This window comes from Marmota flaviventris, chromosome 16 (genome assembly GCF_047511675.1).
Source record: "Marmota flaviventris isolate mMarFla1 chromosome 16, mMarFla1.hap1, whole genome shotgun sequence".
In the NCBI taxonomy this organism is placed as follows: domain Eukaryota; kingdom Metazoa; phylum Chordata; class Mammalia; order Rodentia; family Sciuridae; genus Marmota; species Marmota flaviventris.
In genome coordinates, this window is record NC_092513.1 from 55,041,513 (window position 1) to 55,062,844 (window position 21,332).

The 21,332-nt window shown below is 40.6% G+C and overlaps 1 protein-coding gene across 5 annotated transcripts in view; it reads right to left on the minus strand.

Annotated features, from left to right (window-relative positions):
* Epb41l3 (erythrocyte membrane protein band 4.1 like 3) overlaps positions 1-20,801 on the minus strand; it is a 151,249-nt gene extending 130,448 nt beyond the window's left edge. For all 5 annotated transcript variants that reach the window (XM_071602450.1, XM_027942897.2, XM_027942898.2 and 2 more), the window contains exon 1: positions 20,724-20,801. The gene's annotated coding sequence lies outside the window, so the exon portion shown is untranslated. The remainder of the gene's footprint in view (positions 1-20,723) is intronic.
* Positions 20,802-21,332: the final 531 nt, after the last annotated feature.

Sequence of the window (21,332 nt, forward strand, 5' to 3'; positions counted from 1 at the left end):
AACAACAACAACAAATCCCCAACAGTTGCCTTTGGTGAAGGCACGTCCCTCATAAAAACTGCCCTTAGCCAGGTGTGGTGGGGCCTGTAATTCCGGTGACTTGGAAGGCAAGAGAATCACAAGTTCAGGGCCACCCTGGGCAATTAAGGGAGACCCTGCCTCAGAATACAAAAAGTACGAAGAGCTGGGGATGCAGCTCAGTGGTAAAGTGGGGGAGGGAGTCGTCCCTGTCACTCGGTAGTGCATTTGTCCCTGTTCATGGGTACTCTGGCAGAAAGGTACACGGATGTGCTCAGGAGACTATGAAATACTCTGATCTTACAGTAAATTAAGGGGAAACTCGGTAGGACCAAACTCCTCTCTCTTCGGTGCTAATGCTACCCTCCTGTCCTGCATTCTCAGCTACTCCCCTGACTTATTCACATCACTTCCTATTTTTTTTTTTTTCTTTTCAAAAATCCTCAAGGGAAATAGTCACTTAGTTATCACCTACCTCCAAGAATCAATGGACCTCAACAAATCAAATACCAACTATTTTTTTTCAGAGTAGAAGTTGGCTCCTGGTAAGCTTTTCCAACCTCCTTTTCCAAATAAAAATGCTGAAGCCATTAACTGTGCCCCTACCTCAGAGTCCCTAAGGAGCTATCTCAGAGCAACATCTGCTACTGCTTCCTCACTGAATTGCTACAGAACCTCCGCCAGAGAGGATGGGGACGTGTCCTACTTTCAACCTCTAGGCAATCACTGGTCCATCTCATGTGCAGGACAGTATACATCCTTTTCTTAAAAAGGATTGACCCCATAGGGCATGGTAGTGCATGCCTGTAATCCCAGACACTTGGGAGAATGAGGCAGGAAGATCAAAACTTTGAGGCCAGCCTCAACAACTGTACAAGATCCTGTCTCAAAAATAAATACATAAAAAGTGCTGGGGTGGGGGGGGCTGGGGTTGTGGCTCAGTGGTTGAGCACTTGCCTAGCACATGCAAGGCCCTGGGTTTGATCCTCAGCACCACATAAAAATAAAGAAAGAAAATAAAGGCATTGTGTCCAACTACAACTAAAAACTAAACTTTTTCTTTTTTAAGTGCTGGGGATTTGGCTCAGTGGTAGAGTGCACCTGGGTTCAATTCCCAGAATGGAGGGAGGGAGAACCTTCCCTGCATCTGCAGTAGATTCAGCTGAGTAATTACTGATAACTGTTCATCATCCCACAGACTGACAGTGTTCAGTTTTCAAAGAAATCACAAGCATGAAGACTACCATTTCCTGGAGAGTGGTTCACAAATGTTGGTTAATGCAATCACCTAAAATGTCTCCCTGTTGAGAGCAGCAAATGATTCTCAGCCATGGACCTGTTTTGCCTTCTGAGGTGAAGCAAGCATCTTGTCCTTGGTGCTTTGCTTCATTTCCCACTCCACCGTTAGGCTTCGTGATACCCAGACTAATAACAATACACAGCATTCGTCAACAATTTCCATTTTCCAAGATGTCACAGAAGAGATGCCCTCAAAAGAAAGATGCTGCAAATCAAGGAGAAAATAATCAAGGCCAAATAAACTAGGTCACTAGATTTATTTCTGAGTGAATAAGTTGGACATGTTTCTGAGCCACAGAGTATTAATCTAGAAGAGCAATCAAGTTGCCTGCCTCATTCTGGAGAGGAAGAACCAGGGCCAGGGTGATTAAGTACCTCCCCTGTGAGTTACAATGTTCTGGTTAGAAAATGCCCCAGTACGATAAGAGATTTTCCATGTGAATATTATTTTGTTGAACTGGTATGTGAAAAACAGTTAAAAATAAAAACAGGTAAAAACACTAACCCAGCATTTCACAAATTGGAACATTAATTCCAAGAAGGACAATGCTCTTATGACATCTATTATTTGGTTAAACACAATTAGAAAATGCTGCACCAATTAACTTTGGTCTTTCTCCTTCTGAGCAATATCACCTCTGCTCTTCTCCCCCAACTTCTAGGGCAAAGGAATATAAAAGCAAGAGCTTCTATTCAGGAATTGCAGACAGACAATGAAAACACAATAGAAAAAGAAACACACACACACACACACACAAGTTGAATAATGAACTGTTGCCACAACTGGACCATTAAATCACCAAAACTGAGATCAGGTAAGGGAGATCTCAACTCCAACCTGGGAGGCCAGTAGCCTTGGGCAGGGATCTGGTCACCCTGAACTTCCACTGTATTACTTACTTGTAAATGGAAGCTTTGAATAAGACAAACTCCAAAATGAACCTTCAGCTTTAACATAAGACACTTTCAGGAATGCACAGTATATCTCCTGAGTGAATATTTACCAAAACATAAACTCAGTAATGGGTGCTTAAAAAAACAAATGCAGAAAGAGATGCACTACACGCTCACACACCACTCAAATAGTGGGAAAAGAATATCATGAGTAATTATCAATATTAACTTAAGTCTTTGTCCTTGGTCAAAACAATGAATGATATGATTCCAGAATGCATCACGATTTTAACAATACAGATGCCCCATCTGTAAGGTGTATTTCCATTTTATCATTGCAACATAAGTATTTTCAATAACTGACCAGGAAATGATTTGCTTTTAAAGCTCTGGATTGAAGTGTTGGCTGATGTTGAATATACCTCATTAAGGTACTTATCTGAGTACACAAAACCCACATCCTATCTAGAATTTCATTGTAGGTTTTTCTTGGGTGAGTGGTGCACATCTCCTGTACCCACTTGGAAGATCACAGCTGATGTCTAGACTGGGGTAACAGCCAGCTCATCCAGTTAATCCCAAATTCTATCTAGTTTAGCACCACATACAAGGAATTTATCACAGCCATACATGTTTCTAATTTTCAGTCATTTCACACAGAAGTAACATATGAAGAGTATAGTCTGGTAAGGAATAAGAATATCAGGAAAGGAACTATTTAAAGTTTAAAGAAGCACACAGCATGTAATGGCAAAATGGCTTTGGGATGAGACAGTCCCAAGTTGAAGTTGTAAATCTGCATTTACTCCTCCACATGTTGTAACAAATCATGTAACTCCTTAAGCTTTAGTTTCCTCTCTATAAACCAAGATGTAAATACCTATCTGACATGCTGTGGGCTTACAAATAATGGCAGATCCCACTAGAACATAAGCTCTACCTGGGAAGGAATTTTTTTGGTTTTACCTTGCTGCTATGTAGAAAAGTTCACAGTACATAATAGGTATTTAAGAAATATTTGATGCAGAAGGGAATGCGTGTAAAATGACTAACTCAATAGGTACTCCAAAGATCACTGAAATTAACATAGTCATAAAATATTGAAATACTGACCACTCTGACCACTAGTCTCAACCTCAGCCATAAAAACCTTAATCATAATATATAATATTAACAAAAATGCCCCTGGCAAAGTTGGTTCCAAGTAAAAGGATTATCTTGGTAGAACAGAAATATTTACTCTGCTCAATGCCAAACAGATTTTTAGTTGCATTATAATAATATAATCAATGTATGTATGTAGATATAATTCATGCTCTAGATGAAAGAAGGTATTGGTCATTCAAGTTATGCTTAATACACTATCTTTTGGAGCCTGTACATTTCAACCTTTCCTATTCTACTCAGATTCTGAAGCACACAGGTAAAACCAACAGTCCATGCTCTAAAATATCATGGGAGTTGAGAGCCTTCAGAGCACATACATATGTATTTCTAGATTTTGATCAATGTCTACATTTTTTGAGCCAAAAAAGAAATATAATTCTTCTTAAAAGCCATCCTAATTGGGGGGAGGGGAGATCTTAAACAATAAAAAAAGCAAAGTAAAGCAACAGATTCAAAATAATATATAATTTTTCAGTTTTACTATAATTACCATAAATCAAACTATATTTTGTTATTGAAAGAGAATAACAAGATATGAAAATATCAGAACCATCATAGCTTTAGCAAACAGGGATATACAAAATGAGTAATTCCCGTGATAATCTTCCTTAAGGACAAACATCTGCTATACTCCTCCTACAAGGGCCACAAATGCCCTGAAACAGTGGTTTCCATACTTGCATATTTCACAGACTGGGAAAGTGGCATTATTGAACATCAGTGATGTGAGACATGGGCACTGAGACAAATATTATCCATACTGGTTTCTGAATAGATGCTTTGTAAGTGTGAATTTCTTCAAGGTTTTTTTTGTCTCACCAAGTCTTCCTTTGATTCTTAGTCACTAGTCACCTTATTGTAAATCTTGTTTTTTCTTCCTCAAACAAAATGGGGCTTTTGCAAATGAAACTATAAACCAACACCACAAATCAGAAATAGGCTAATACTAATAATCTGACATAAACAAATAACTTATAATCTTTTTTACAAAATACAATGCAATTATTTTTTATTCAAATTCATCTAATTTTTAAAAATTTTAGTAACTGTTTTTATGTTTGTTAATTAACCTTTTTGAGAAAAGTCATACAATATCATGTCCTTCCTACTATTTTTGGTTTAAATTTTTTTCTTTTAAACTTAAAAGTACATGTGTGGGTGCATACAGATATAGCTTTATAATAACTCACAAACGTTTAAATGCATATTCTATATAAATGATCTATGTGAATATCTGTATGTGTATGTTTATCCCTACAAATATGAATTCATTTAACTTTCAACTCTCACAATTTATGAAATAGGTACTATTATTATTACCAACTGAAGAAACTGATGCACAGAAATGTTATTAAGCTTTCCTTGGGTCATAAAGTTAGCAATTGGCTGGGCTCTTAATTACTACCCTATACTGTTAACATCTGCTTTCCTACCATAAAAGAAAAACAATTTTTTGGCTATCTCTATTGGTTATCTGCAGGAAACAAGGTAGCTCTGCAACCTGAGGAATTCCACTTTGCTAAAATACAATCTCACATCCTCTGAGCAGGTCAATGTGGGATCAGAAAACCAAAGCAATGAGAAATTATCCAAGAGAAAGACCACAGTTCCGGGAAAATGTTCACATGGCCCAGCAAGGCTCCATGGCCTGGCATTTTAAAACTAATTCTGTAAGCATTAGTAATACTAACTCAGAACACACTGTGGTCAACCTTACCTCAATTTCCATTTTGGACATGCACATAAACTTCCCATAAACAAAACAAGGTTAATTTTGCTATCCACACCTTAGAGAAGACGACACTAAAATTAAGGGGCACTGAAGAACTTGCCTACAGCTGACACTGTTAGTAAAAAGTGGCTGAATTGGGATTCAATGTGAACATTATATAATTTAGAAACAGAAATCTGACCAACACATTATCATATACATATAATTATAACATACATGTATGATTATTATGTATATTATATGCAACAATACAAAACACAAAATAACACTTTACATATATCTTCTCAGAATTTAGAAATCTGAGAATGATTTTCGGGGGTTCAGGCCTCCTGAATCCTAAGTTATTAGAGAATATCTAAGTTGATATCTTTTCTACAACCAAAAAACTTCCCTTTTCTGCATTAACATTACTGCAGGTACTGTAAGACCGCACCTCCATCTAAGAAGGTGTCTTTTATAGAAGGAATCATGGATGCATATTTAACATTTATGAGGATGATGCTGATGCTGGCATTTCTATTGAAACATTTTCAGCCTCACCCTCTTTTCAGTATCAGATAAAAGGCCCCTAGGAAACAAGACAGCTCTATCAAGCAATTCCATTTTACAGAAGGCCATAAAAACAATTACCTATGGCATTGGAGACGCTTTAAAAAAGAGCTTCAAAACATCATACTTGATGGTCCAGGCCTGAGACAGAATCCTGGCAGGCCTTGCTGAAGAACAAGTTGAGTGATAGTCATCATCAGACATCTAAAAATCAGGGAGGCCAAATATAGATAGGGCCAGAGATGGGGCACTTGTGTTTTTAAGTCAGACTGTTCATGGAGATCATCACAGAATCAGTTTACAAGGAATGATTAAGGAGAATCCATGCCTCCCACACCTTCAGTTTATACAGAATATCTAAGTGGACATATTTACCACTCAATTGACTTCTCTTTATCAACCAGACATAATCAAATCATCCTGCCAATCCTAGAACTTCACTCAAGAACAATACTGGCATCAAGCAGAAACGCAATTAAATACAAATTTAACAATAAATAGAGAACATTCAATTTCACCAACATGCACCAAGAAACTGGATCTAGAAGAGAAATTTCTGATTTCTGCTCTCCCAAAATCTACATGTGCAACTTAGATTTAGAGAAAACTTTAATTGTCTAGAAAGAAATAAAAATAAGACAATAACAAGAACTTCCTTGAGGATACAAAATTCTTCAAAACTAAGTTACAAATCAGTTTACAGACAGGAAAATGTAATTGTCAATCTTTATACTTCAGAATAATCTATAGGAGTCCAGACAAAAAATTACCATTCTTTTTTCTTTGATTAGAATGCACACCTAATCAAACTCTCCCTTATCTACTTGGTGCTTAACTGAAGAACTCAGAATTAACACCAACTGCACTTTGATTTTCCCAGTGCTGAATACAGAGAGTGAAAACTAGAAGTGTACAAATTAGTTTCCATATGATAAGACAATGGAATATTCATTGGTTAAGAAAAAAAAAAAAAAAGTCTGTTTACCTTCGATGACTGTGCTAAAGAGATCAAAAGGGGGAAGCCAGATGGTATATCAGATAAAGTATTAACAAAATGAAAGTGCTAATTCTTAGGGAGGGGAAAATTACTCTACTCTAACAAGCATGAAAAATCCCACATCTAAGTTAATTGAAAACCACTGGAACACAACTGTCATCCAGGGAAGCATGGTCACACTCCTTGCTCAGTGGAGTAAGGACTTGGTCTGACCTACACCAATTAGCTCACGTCTCAGAGGGTCCTGCAGGTGGACAGCCAAGCTCCTCTCATTAGGGTGTCTCATGTTTTAAGGTTATACGATGTTAAGTCAAATCATTTTTAACAAAATCATTATCTGCCGTGTAAAATATTAAAGATTGATCTAGAATTTTCCTTCATAAGTTTATGGGATTGTTTCACAATATATTTTTAAACTTCTCCCGCATTTAAATATTACTGAAGGTTGGGGATGTAGCTCGGTGGTAGAACCCATGCAAAACAACAGCACCTCATTTATTAGTAAATACAAATAAATGAATATTTAGTAAGCAACTATTAAGTGCCAAGCACTGTTCTAAGAGTGGGACATCTACAGCAGTGAACACATAGGTATAAATCCTGTATCTGTGTATCTGATAATCTGGTTAAAAGAGACACGATGAATGAGTAAAATATATTGTCATAGGTGAGAAGTATTCAAGGAAGGGGCCTAGGCTGTGCTGGAGAGGAGTGGGAGAAAGTGAGAAGGGAGTAGGTATGGGCTTCACTAACAAGCAAAGGATTATGGGAGCTAAGGGAGTGAGCAGCTGTGTAAATAAGCTGGGGGAGAATGTTCCAGGCTGAAGGCCACAAGTCCAAGTCCTTTGCATGATCCAGATTAAGGGTCAGTGAGGAAGCCACGACCTTGATTAAGACAATGGAATATTCATTGGTAAGAAAAAAAAAAAAGCCTGTTTACCTTCGACTGTGCTAAAATGGCCCAGCCTTCATCACTAAGAAATATACCATGAATGAATACTACACAAAATCAACACAGAGGAATCTACTTGACTCTCAGACACACTGATAAACAACAGAGCAAGTTACGGAAGGATACACAGTGTTATTAAAGATTCGGAAGCATTAAAAACAATATCACAAATAATTTAATGATGCTACCAATAGTGATGTGGAAGGATATCTATGGCTACATTGAACAATTTCAGAAGAGTAGCAGCTCAGGCACAGGTTTGGAGGGAAATGCCAGGGTGGGGGGGAATGTTTCCTTGAGGTGGATGCTGAAATAGGGAGGTGGTTATTAGACTCTCCTTCAACCTTCTCATGCTATCAGAACCTTTTCACACTATTTTTTAATAAAAACCCTCCATCTTATCTCAGCATTCCCTGGCTGCTTAGCTATTCACCCTTGGGTCCAACCGAGGCTGATCTCTGAGTCATGGGCAAGTCAATACCAATATTTCTGTTCAGCCAGGATCAAGAATATGCTGCCACTGATAGAATCAATTCCATTTTCAAGAGGAGAATAAGAGTATATTAAGGGAATTAAAGAGCTGCCATGACTTCTCTGGTAACTCTGCAACTGCACATTAGAGACCCTGTGATCTACAGAAAAGCGCTGCTTGAAAGAAAACATCGCAAATTTATATTTGGTGCTTTCAGCCCAGCCGCCTGTCACCATTTTAAATACAGCCCCGCACCTACCTAGGAGGTCAGCACTTTCTGTTGATGTCACCTCTGCTTCTCAACCAAATCCTCTACAAAAATAGAACATGGTGGAAAAAACTGACATTCTGTTTCTGAAAAGACAAATTTCTTTTCTATTTCTTGCCTCCCCTCCAGCAGGGTAGAAAGAGCAGCGGTTGGTTTCTCTGCCAGCTTCCAAGTATCCCTGCTGGTGCGCTAGAGCTCCGCGTCCTGACTTCTTCTCTCTAGGAAACCCACTCCAGGTGGCTGCCCTTAGAAAAGGGGGGTGGAAGAGCAAAGAAAAGCCAAGAAGTGGAAGAATCAGTGCACTTACTGGGAAAACCAGTGCTGCTGCTCTAAGCTCCTCATGGCCTCCAAGAGCACAGCCAAGCTCAAAGGGAAGAGCCCAGAGGTCAAGATCAACTGGATGCTGGAGGACCTAGGCACTGCTTGGTCCGTGATCACATTTCCCACCATGATTTCTTTCCTCCTTGCAGACTCTTTTCACTCTTATCCTCTTTGGTGGCCTCATCTTCCAGTTTTAATTACCTTCCTATTTGGATGATTCTGATTCTCCATCATTGAGCTGAAGTGCCTTGATTTCCCTATTACAGCCCTTGTCCCAGTGAACTGCAACAACTCAGGAGGCAAGTTCTTATCTCCAAGCCAGGATGGCAGGAAACCCATGAGGATGGGCACTGCTGTCCCATCCAGCTCAGTGACTGCATAAGGCTGGTGCTTCAGGATATACCCCATGGTTAGGAGGAGGAACAAAAATATAAACTGCAGGAGCAGAGCAGGAAAGCAAGCAGACATTTGTGCCTCTGAGGGCTTTCGTGCTCCCCAACAACTGGACAATTATTATCTCACACCTTTACAGTTCAAAAGGGGCTTTCCTGAATGCCACTGGATCTCCACAAGAATTCTGCAGGAAGAAGAAAGCGGCTGCTCTGCACATTTACAGATGAATGTGTGTTCATTAGCCAGGCCACAAATAAATTCAAGCCTATGAATGCGTCATGTGCCCACCAGATACTTCAAAGGAATGCGAGTTGGTATAATGTCAAATTCTGGATCCTGATTTTACTAGAATGCAGTCAAAATTCACAAACGGGCAGGTTAATGTGTTTTAGAATCAGGGACAGATGAAGGTTTCATAAGCAATGAAGATTCTACAAATGTGGAGTACCTTCTTAAGGAAAAAGATTATAAAAGTATGGATTCAAATTTAGGGGCAAACCATGGAAAACCATTCTGCCAGGAATGTCTCCTGAAGCTTCTTCGGAAGTCCATGTCTGAATGGAACCGCAGAAGCAATTAAACTTACATGATAGAGAGTGTACATTTTTAAGTCAAAATACTATCACAAGGAAAGCCAAGCTAAGAGAGCCAAGCCAAGAAAGAAAAGTAGTGAGTCAGAGCTATTTATTCAGCAGTTAACAGGAGACCGCTCTGTAAAAGGTACTATACCAGGCGCAAACACGGTCCCTGCCAGATACCTCTTAGAATCTAGAACTGACATCACACTTGCAGAGAAGAGGGGCAAAGAGGAATACAGGATGCGATGAAATGTTAAACATCCCGCAAATAACAGTATCCAAAGAAGCCTTGTACACCCAAAGCCACTGGGATCCAATCCTACTCTGATCACTCCTGGCTATTTGAAATCGTATTTGCTTGCCCCTCCCCCCCCCACCCCCAGTTTAAAATACAGGTCGTAGAAGAATAGAGCTTGATTTGTCCCATTTATTGTTGCAATCCCAGGACTGAGCAAGGAACCAGGTTTGCAATAGCATTCCCTAAGTATTTGTGGAACAACAAATTAGCAGATAAAGGAACAAAGAAAGAAACACAACTTTAAAAAGGCTCAAAGTGTCCTGGTATGTGTCATCAGTCTTTTCAGTGTGAATATGTATTTAAGTACACTTTGGGGAATCTTTTAATTCTGTCACAGTGGTCAAAGAGTATCCTGCCTGGACAAATTATAATTTCAAAAAGTTTGGCTCAAGGCCAAGAGCTGAGAAGCAGTATTGGCAATGACCTTGAAGGGGAAGCTGATTCAAAAGATGGGTTGGTTTGTTTTCTTTAGGTTGAGAGACACTTGAACAAGAGTCATTTGGAGATGATTCTGAGGCTGGCCTGCATTCAATTTGTGGGTACAGTAAAGCATCCACTGAGATGAGGAGCCACCAGCAACACAGGCTCTTGCATACACTAATATGATCAAATAAGATATTTTAAAATGCCAGCCAGGAGAAGCCTCAGGCAAGGAAATCATCAAGTTGAAATCCAACTCTTTAACAAGAACATGTAAAAATAACAGGTCTGAAGGTAAACATAAACAACCAGTAGATATTGCAGGCAGACTACTTAACTAGAAATTGAGTGGAAAAAAAATCATCCAGTTTAACTTACATATGTGTGTGTGTGTGTGTGTGTGTGTTTTATCTTTTATAAAAGATCTTCACACATGTCTTGGTCTTAGTGCTAAATACTCTTAGCACACTTAGCTTCAATTTTGCATGTTTGATGATACCTGGAGACAGTTCAATAGGGGGAGTCATCATTATGGTCTGAAGATGGATGATAACTCACTGGCTTGCTGGCCCTGTACCAAGCAGAAGAAATGCTGAAAAAAATATTTTAAGTTCCTAAAGGCTGACTGGCAACTACAGCCTCTTGAATTCACTTTTGGGTTCTAAGAAACCAATGCAATCTATATGTACCATACAGTGACTTTTATTTTGCTGTCCCTATATATGGCTTATGTGAGTATGTGTGTCCTTCTTAATATGAATACAGTACATAAAATGCTAATTAACATACACTTCATTACAATCTGATCACTCACCACTTGTTAATATCACTAACACAGTAACACCTATAGAGAAAACAAAGTTTAAGTTTCACATATATAAGAACTTCATAATACTTTTGAGAATATCAGTGGGACCCAAATAGTTCAGTATGATTTTGATCAAGAGAATTATTTACTCAGGGAGACATCGTTCTTCACTTTCATTTAACTCCTTTATCAATCACAATGACCGAAAATTAACCCCAAAGGCTAGACATATGAAGAGCCATGTATTTTCACTTTGATTATGTTAATCCTCCTGACCCATTCAGCTCTATAATTACTCTCATCCCATTTTAATAGATAAGAAAACTAGCCCTTTACCCTGTTTCCTTAACCTTTTAAATTTGACATAATTTCCTAGGGCAACAAAAATTGCCAGTGCTGGACCAGCCAAAATGGAAACCCAGGCATTCTGAGCCCAGGGCCGGAGCTTTTTGCTCTATGCTAAGCATTTTCTTAAATATTAGTTTTATTTATTTATGGTGCATTACCTTTCCAGATTAAATGCTTAGCTGAAAATAGCCAATAAACTGAAGAATCGTTAAGACAAGTGTCTTTAGTCTTTTAGTTCAAAATGTGGTCCAGGGCCCACTTGCATCAGATGCCACTGAGCTACCTGTTGGATAGAGGCTGCCTGGATGCAGCTCCAGACCTATTAAGTGGGAATCTGTGGATGGATCCCCTTAACATACTCCATAACAAATTCTTCCTTAACAAACTCCCCAGGTTATTCTGTTGCCCATGAAAACTTGAAGACCCTTGTGTCTCATTCTTTGCAAACCTCTAAAATTGTTGTTTGGAGTTTCATACTTAACCAAAAGCTACATTACCATTAAGAATCATGTTTTGGATTATGGGGTTTGTGGTGGAAAGCCACAAATATTCTAGACTCTCTTTAAGGGTCACCTTTGGATTCTCAAATTTTCTAACAGTAGTCCCTAGTAACAAGCAAAAGAAAGCAAACAATATATACTAGCTGAAATGGAAAAACATGAACTATGTGCCTACTCTCATTACTCGCTGACCTAGATGTTTATAATATAGATCTCATTTCATGCAGCACCACTACCATATCACAGCTGGGGACCCTTGCCCAGAGAAAGTGAGTGAGCCACCCAGAACAAACTAGTTCAAGATTAGCAGGTGTTTCAATCTGTGTCTTGTGTAACTTAACATATTCTTTTTATTCTACGACATGGCTGCTCCCCATGAATTACTGCTATCAACATTTCAAGAATTCCAAAGGTCTTGAGCTAGAGAAATAAGTCAACCCTATTTCCCCAGGCCTATACTTACTCCAAGATAGTTGTATAAAGTTGTATGGTTTGAGTCTTCAATGTCCCCAAAAGCTCCACATGCTCAAGGCTTGGTCTCCAGCCTGTAGTGCTATGGGGAGGAAGAACCTTCAGGAGGTGGGGCCTAGGTCACTAGGGCTATTGGGAGGCGGAGTCCTTCCTCTCTATGCTTTCCCTTCTAGCTGCCATGAGGTTTTCCTCCACCACCCACAACTGGCACAATGTGCTGCCTTGCTCCAGACCCAAAGTACCTGGGCCACGCAGTCACAGAGTGAAAGCTCTAAAACCATGAGTCCAAATAAATCCTTCCTTCTTACAAGCCGATTATCTTAGGCACATTGTTATAGAGGCAGGAAAATGACTATCACAAAAAGCACCAAAAATTCATTAAGAATAATTCTCTATGATGAAATTGCCAAAGACTTTCTACATCTTTGTGATATCAGTAATGTTACGTATATTTGACATCCAGCAGACAACTCTCAGGCCTGGCCTTGAGCTTACAGACTCCTTCACAGAAGTTAACAGAAGTCTGGGAGACACACCAGGCAGCACACCTTCAGGATCAGAACCTGATCAGAACCTGATCTTTAGCTGAATGAACGTGGGGAACACAAGATGGAGACTCAAGCAAACCCAAGGCCAGTCAGCACCTAGCACTTGCAATAACAACACAGTGGCCTACATCCCTGGAGACTTTGCATGAAATCTGTGCCCTGAAGCTGAGAGCTGACACCACTCAGAATATCTTGCCTCTGAAGAGTCTAGTTCAAGTACAGGCTGTTTTGTACACTGCCCCTTGGGGCCTATCTGGAGTCACACAGGGAATTCAGGGTAGACTGGGTTGGGTGAAGCCAACCTAATAGGAAGAGACAACATTAAAACTGGAAGGAAGAAATTGGAAATGGTGAAAGTCTGATTGTTTAGAATGACAAAAAGCAAAAGGTCCCACAGGACACAGATGTACATAATGATCCTCAGAGATTTTAATTGTGCTCACTGTCCTGTTTACCACAGCCTTCTGATGCATGTGCTAGAAGAGGATGATGAAAAGGGCAGCAGTGAGGAACAGGAGGAGGCAGGGCTAGATGACAATCTGATCAAATGATCCTTAGATGAAGGTAATGATCCTTTACCTGAACTGTTCAGGACTAAATGAAATGTTTATTTGCCATTAAGCATAATGATATGGGTACAGATTCACATATGTGAAAAAGCTTTCCTGAACATAGAGTTATGTAAAAAAGAAAATTATGCACAGTAGTATTTAAGACAGAAGTCAAACCATGTAAAACATTATGCATCCATCCGTGAAAAGAAATTATATATATATATATATATATATATATATATATATATATATATGAATGAAAAATAATGTTATGGCTACTTTACCAGACATGATACACCAGGAGTTATGGATGGTGTTTGTGTTATTGCATATTTAATCCTCATGCATTATGGACTTTTATAAATGAACTCACTCACTCTAAGAAGTAAAAAGACTTGACCCACATCATATACTTATTGCACAAGGAATCCAGGAGCCCAGCCCAGATCAATTTGATGTTAAGATCCACAACAGATTTCACTTTCAGATACATAGCTTTGGAAAGATATTTTTCAAGAATATTAACAGTATATATTTCCAAATGGGATTTCTTCTTTTTTTATTTCTTCAATATTGTCGGAATATACTGTAAAATGAGTGTGCATTATTTTTAACAACTGAAATAATAAAGGCATTTTAACTGGAAGGACAAATAAAAAGGAAAATGTTATCCTCTATTATATCTCATTTTGTACCTCTCACAGTCCAAAAATTAATATTTAATCTCCAGCTAAACACAACCACAAAAAATATATAGGATGAATTGCCAAAATATCAATCACTGAGAGGAAAAATTGTTACATTCGTTTCTCAAAATTTTTGGATTACTCCAACAACAAAAGACCATCTGTCTCTATATTCCTAACTTTGCAATTTGTGCTACATTTATGATTAGATACACATTTTTCTTCCCTAGTTAACCACTTTCAATGGCTCCCCACTATCTAGTGAAGTGAAAAATATCCCAAAACCTTCCACAATCAGGCCACAGCCTCCCTCCTTAGATCATCTCCCACTACTCCCCGGCATAGAGGCTACACTCCAGCTAGTTCCACATGCCCCATCCAGAATGTCTTCTCAAGGACTAATCTCTATCAAAATCTAACTATCTACCAAAGATCAAAATAGCAAATGAACATCATTCAACATATCTCTCCTATAAAATGAGGCACTTAGGAAACATAATTACTAACACATACAATTGACCCTGTAAATAAGCACTCAATATTATAAATCACTTTTTAAAAGCTAGCACAGCTAAGTGCTGCAGTATGGATATGAAATGTCTCCCACAGGGCCATGAGTTAAAAGGCATGGTCCTCAGCCTGTGGTACTACTGGGAGGTGATGGAACCTTTTAGAGGTGGGGTCTAGTTGCAGGAAGTCAGGTCACTGGGGGTTCTGTCTTTGAAGCCAAATTTGGGACCCTGCCCCTCCCTGCCCTTTAGGCTCCTAGTAGTCAGGAGGTGAGCAGCTTTGCTCCACCACTGTCTCACCACAAGCCCAAAAGCAACAGGCCAATGACCATGGATGGAAACCTCCAAAACTGTGAGCACAGATAAACTTTTCTACTTTTTAAGTTGATTATCTCAGCTATGTTACAGTGATAAAAAGCTGCCCTACTTCATAAAAGTGACAAACCATATTTCATGAAAGGCATGACATCATTGGTTGTAAGAGATAACATCATGTGATGAAGCACTCTGCCAATTAAGCAATGACTCACACATTTTTAAAGACTGCAATTTGAATTTTCCACTTAAAAAAACTTTTAGACTTATCTAGGTATTCAATGCATGCATAAGGAAAATATAAGCAAATGAAATGTTCTAGGGGCTTCTAAAATTTTTCACACATACAGAATCCAACTCCACCAACCTGCATGCCCACTCAGAGTTACTGCTCTTTATGATTTTGCATGTTACCATCTTCTGTGTCCCCAAGAGCACAGGAACCACATTGTTTCTAAAAAGAGTGCTCCATGACTTCAGGACTTTCTTCCAATCAGCTGATCTCCAATGTCCAATTTTTGATACACATTCACAATCAAATGAATTGGACTATCAGCTTCTTCTCCGCCATGATGGTATTGTAAAACATATCCCAACTTCAGAGATGTTAAATGTGGGAGAAATAAGTTTGTTTTTAGAAATGATGAGATTTGAGGCCTGAATAAAATACATGGAAACTATTTGACAATGTAAAACCATAAGTACCAAAGCCCCAAAAGAGAGATCTACAACAGAAAAGAGTTTTTTCCTTTTTTTAGTTCAACGCTAGGATCAATACCATCTTCCAGGACTAATCCATTTCAGTTTTTGTCGACCTCCCATCTGCTTCCTCCCCTCCTCTCTGAGTATTCCCCCTACACTGATGTCCTCCCTGACACCAATTAGAGCTGGCAGGGGAGGACGCAGAACCCCCTGCAGTACTCCCCTCAAAGAAACCATTCTTTTTTAAAAATGTTTTTCATCTTAATACCTGCAGTATTCTCCTCTCTGATATGGAAAAACCTCTAGAAGTTACACAATTGGAGCTACAGACAGAGGACCAGAGTTTCTTATGAAGAGGATCCTGCTATTAAAAATAATGACTGCATGCGTGAGCATAGTAATTCGCATTTTTACATACACCACAGCGCTTCTTAAGCCATCCCATTTTTTTTCCCCCTAAAGTGCACCATAAGTCACAAATGGCCTCATTTTTTATTCAGTTCCATAAATATTTACTCAATACTTTAGGGGTTTCAGTGTCTGCTTGGTTTGGGGACAAAAGCTCAAAAGAAGTTCCCACCCACATCAGGCACTCACTCAGTGCAATTGGAAGAAAAAACACAGGAGGCAGGTTAAATATTGCATTTGTTTTCTATGTCTAATATAGACCTTTCTGTCTCTCCCCTTTCCCCCAACCCTTTTGAATCTGTAAGGAAGAGCTATAAGAACAATGCCTCAAAATGTCAGCAATCTTAAAATTAAATTGTCAGCTTTTTCTCTATACTGCAAATTACAAAAGAATTAGAGGTTTGGTGCTAATAGAAGCTTACAATCCTAAAGTGTGCAATTTAACCAATCATCTGGAGGTCTAAAAATGTAGTACCCAAGACATTTCTACCACGAGATCTGCAGTTCTGGTACCTAATTTCAACTTCTCTACTTCCATCATCCTTCCCATTTTTCTTTTCTCTTTTCCTTTTGATTTGGAAAAGCTACACAATTTAGTAAAATCTGCCCTGAGCTCTCATATATATGTAATATCCTCCACATGAAAAACTGACAGTCATCTTAGCAATGAGATATAGAAAAGACAATGAACATCTACAGCTGCTCTGTGAATCTTCATATTTTTATGCTTACATATGTTAAATTCAGAAATCAAAACATCAGATGTACTTAATAGTTTCAGAATCTCAGTTCTTCCTTTTATAATTTATGCAACACTAATTTGAGAGAAACATGTCTCAGATCATCTCTGCACTAGAATTCTAAATGAGGATTAAAATGCTAAATTATAAAATAATTAGCAAATAAAACAAAAATTTAAATGGCAATCAATTACCTCAAATTACTGCAGGTATCACTACACTTGTGAAACCCCAAGCTTTAGATTTTTTTCCATTACCAACTGTAAGCACATCACTTAAAAACAAATGAGAAAGAACACTGCTTACCCAGAAAATGAACTGTACCTTTAAACTGACCACGTACTTTTAAAAGAAAACCCCAAGAATCTAAACCAAGAATCCTATTTTGGTGCAAAGAAGAGTAAGAAACAGATTGATCTCAATGCATTATTAAAATACTGACTCATTATTCTGATTCTTTAGATAATTTTTTAAATTATAGTATTTTCCTTCACAAAAGGAATATTCAATAATTGCTACTGTTTGACCAAAAACCTCTTCTTCCTTGATCTTTGAGACATATTCTCCCATGCAGTCTTATATTCACTCTTTTGGTCCAATTCTCCAAACAATACCTTGTGGCGCAGTTCAATGTGAGAAAAGAGTCTCATTCATTCATCAGGCAAAGTTAAAGCCAGGAAGATGCTTCAGACAGTCTGGTTTTGCCTGCCCCACCCTTGTTTCCTCTGAGCCACAGTGATGTCACAACACCAAGCAGGGCAATGACTTCACTGCTCCAGTCCTTGCTTCTGAGCACATAATTCTATACAGCCAGGGCAAATCAAATGACAGTAAAATCCTCCAGGAGCCCAGCGTGTCTGATGAATTCCCAACAAATTAGCAGCTAGCAAGTCTTCTGAAAGAAATAGATGCTGCAATTGCACCATTAAGGATCTCTCTAAATGAAGTGGTGCTAAAGATAAATTTGATTCATGGTTTTCAATGGTGCATCCATGCTCCATAATAAAGCTGACATCCAAAAGGAAAAATTGATGGGGTACTTGGAAAAGACTATGAGAAGTAAAGATGATCAGGGGATACTACTTAAGAAACCTCTCTCATTTTAGTCAAATTCTCAAAGAAAGAAAACACATTATGTTTCACTTGAAGTTCCATATTATTGGTGAGGGACATGAATTCTAATTTGTCAATTCTGAAACTTTTTAAAAGCACTAACTTAAAAGATGAATGCACATTCTACAACAAAGAAGAACACACTTGTACAGAAAGTTCCTGCCACATTTAATCCAATATATGGTTAATTAAGAAAAAAAGCCACAAAATGATGATAACATCATTTCTCTTAAGACTTGGATTGTTGCCCCTCTTCTACTTAGGTGGTTCCTTGATGCATCTGATGTATTAGTTTTTAAAGGGAAAAAAAAAAAAAAATATATATATATATATATATATATATATATATATATATATATGTAAATGTTTGCATCTGATCAAGTTTTTTAAAAATTCCTGATCTAATATTCTGACACAAATCAAAGTTGGCCCAAGTCCAAGCCCCAGGCAAATTGGTGACAAAAACTGCTTTTAACCTAAATCACATTCATGCAAAAGGAATGACTTAAAAATTAAATGTAAATATTTCACTGAGATGCTGACCTTTGACCTACAGCTCTTCAGTTCTTCACTTAAAAAGGGTTTATGAATTAAAGTGGCTTCTCTTGACAATGATAAATCATTTACAAAACATGGGGTTTTTTTTCACAAAAGTGACTTAAGTGTTTTTTAGCTAAACTTTACGCAATAACTTATGCATCTAATTATTTTTCTTTCCTAAATCATCAGAAAATCATAATGCAAAGAGACAGTATTTAGCATTCAGCTTTTATTAGTGCCTTGCAAATTAACACATTAAAGTCACGCTTCTCTAATCTAGAATTGTTTTCCTCTCATAATAGTTTTGTTACTCCAAATAAGGTTTTAAAAGTTTGATGCCAAAATTAACATACTTTTTTAAAAATAAATACCCTCTCTGAGCCCAGATATAAATCACCTCCCAGGGCCCCACATTCTCTAGGCTTTGATGTGTTCCTTTGTTGTAATTGGTGCTGGGTTCATGGGCTCCCAGATATACGCGGAGTTTACCATTTTGTTTCCTTGAGCCTTTAAAACTCAGTGCGAAATTCAAAAAGAATGATTTTAGCATTTGGCTTGACTACTCCTCTATTTGGAAAGTTAATGCTACTGAGACAAACTCCAGCACACCTGGATGCCTCAGAGACCCTAAAATGGGCCCAAAAGAAGGACAGGAAGGATATCTGCAAAAGCAATTCCGCAAGACTAATGTAAAAAAGCTGAAACACCAACTTAAACACGTAATGGAAGCACTGCATTAGCAGGACTGCCTGGCCCTCTCAGGATTTCCCAGCCCAGCCTCCACACGTAATTAATACCACATGTTTTCTTTATCATTCTATTTGTTCCGCAACAATCTCTTCCCAACTTTAACCCTGGCCTGCAGAGGCAGGAAAAACCCCTAGTAAACTTCAGATCCCTACATCTAAGAAGAGAAAGGTAAAGAATGCTCCCCACCGCAAAGGACCACAGTTACAATTTACTAGGTAACCACACCCACCGCATTGCAGAAGCCATGAACTTGGCGCGGGGGTGAGAAGTGGGGAGAGGGAAGGGGGTAAGGAAGAAGTAGGGCGAGATTAAGGCAGGAAACCCGAGAAAGCGAGCCCCTGCGGCAAAAACCAGGAAACACTAGTCCGAACTGGCTGAGACCCCGACTCCAGCGGTCCCAAGTCCCGGCCTCCCCACCCCCACCGCCGCAGAGCCGCCTTCGCAGACACCTCCCAAGGCAGCTCGCAGCGCGGCAGGCAGCAGGCGCCAGGTGAGCAGCACCCTGCCGCGCCCTGGGCTGGGCCTGCCCGCGGGGAGGAGGCAGGGGTTAGGAGACCCGCAGGTGCCCAGACCCAAGAAACCTCGATCTGACGCTTCCCTCTCCTCCCCCCTCCCCCCACCGCCGGGCTGTGTTCCCGCTGCCGACCGGGGACGTTGCCCCAGTTTGGGGAAGAAGCAAGTTATATAAAAGCGGTCAGCTCCGCTGTGGAGCAAGGATGCTTTGTGCCCCGCGCACCTTACCGGCCCCACGCCGCACCCGCCAGCGACTGCACCCGGGATGAGCCCGCAGTCGCTGGGCGCTGGGCGCAGGGCCCCTCCCGCAGCGGGGCGCAGGGCCCCTCCCGCAGCGGGCCACACGCCCAGGGCGGCGCCGCAGTGTCGCCCCCCGCCCTCCGCACCTCCCAGCACGGAAAGCTCGCTCCCTAGCGCTTTCCCCCAACCCCTGGAGTAACTTAAAACATGGCGCCCCGAAACGGGAATTTGCGCAAATTGGCAGAGAAAGGACGCGGGGACAGAGTCGCCCCTTTCGGCCAGGGCTCCGAGGGAGGCCCCCAGGCCGGAGGCCGGGCTCAGGCTACGCGCGCCGGCCTCGGCGATGCTTCGGAGCGCCCAGTGGAGCGAGCAAGTCCCCCGGAGCGGAGCGCAGTGCACTGATGGCCCAGCCCGGCAGGGGTCCCGGGGCGGGCGGCAGTGGGGAACGCGGGCCGCGCTGCGCGCTGGGCTCCCGCAATTCAGGCGGCCGCGCGGCTCCGAAGCCACGCGTCAGCCGCACAGCCCAGCGCGCCTCGCCCCCAACCTCGGGTTCGTCCTTCGCACCTCGGAAACCAGAGACCCCCTTGGAATCCTCCCTCTGCGTGAGGCAGAAAAGTTACCTGGGGTCGGCCGGGAGGCCGGGCAAGCCGCGGCGTGGGGACCAGGCTCGGGCTCGCGTCCTGGTCGGCGGTGCGCAGGAGACGGCGTGGGGAGGAAGCCGCAGCCCAGGGCTGCTCGCCGCGGCTCCCCCCGCCCCCCTTGCAAGAGACACCGAGGCTCCGCGGAGCTGCGGCGGGGCCCACGCCCAGACAGGGTGCAAAGAAAGCCAACCTCGTCCCCGCTTCCCTCTCAGGCGCGGGGGAGGGGGCCACCGCAGTACTTTAGGACAGTTATATTGGAACAGCCTTCTCCGTCCTGGCGCAGCATCAGGCTCAGGGGACAACGCCTGGAGACAGTTGCCAATAGCCTTAGCCTTTGCATTTCCACTTAGGTAACTGCTGGGCCTCTATATCCCCTTCTCTTCTCCTCCCAGACCTCCCTGTGGGAAAGGAGGGAGGGGGTATTCCGGTGACCTTCAGGTGAGTTATTTATTGGCTTAGGGACTGCAGAGTTTTTTTCCCCCCCTTTTAAAATTCAAACTGGATGTGCCTTGCACAGGATGTGGGCTCCAGAAATGTTAACAGATAAGACTTAAATTGAAGCTTGATAAAAAGAGGTTTTCTGGTCTG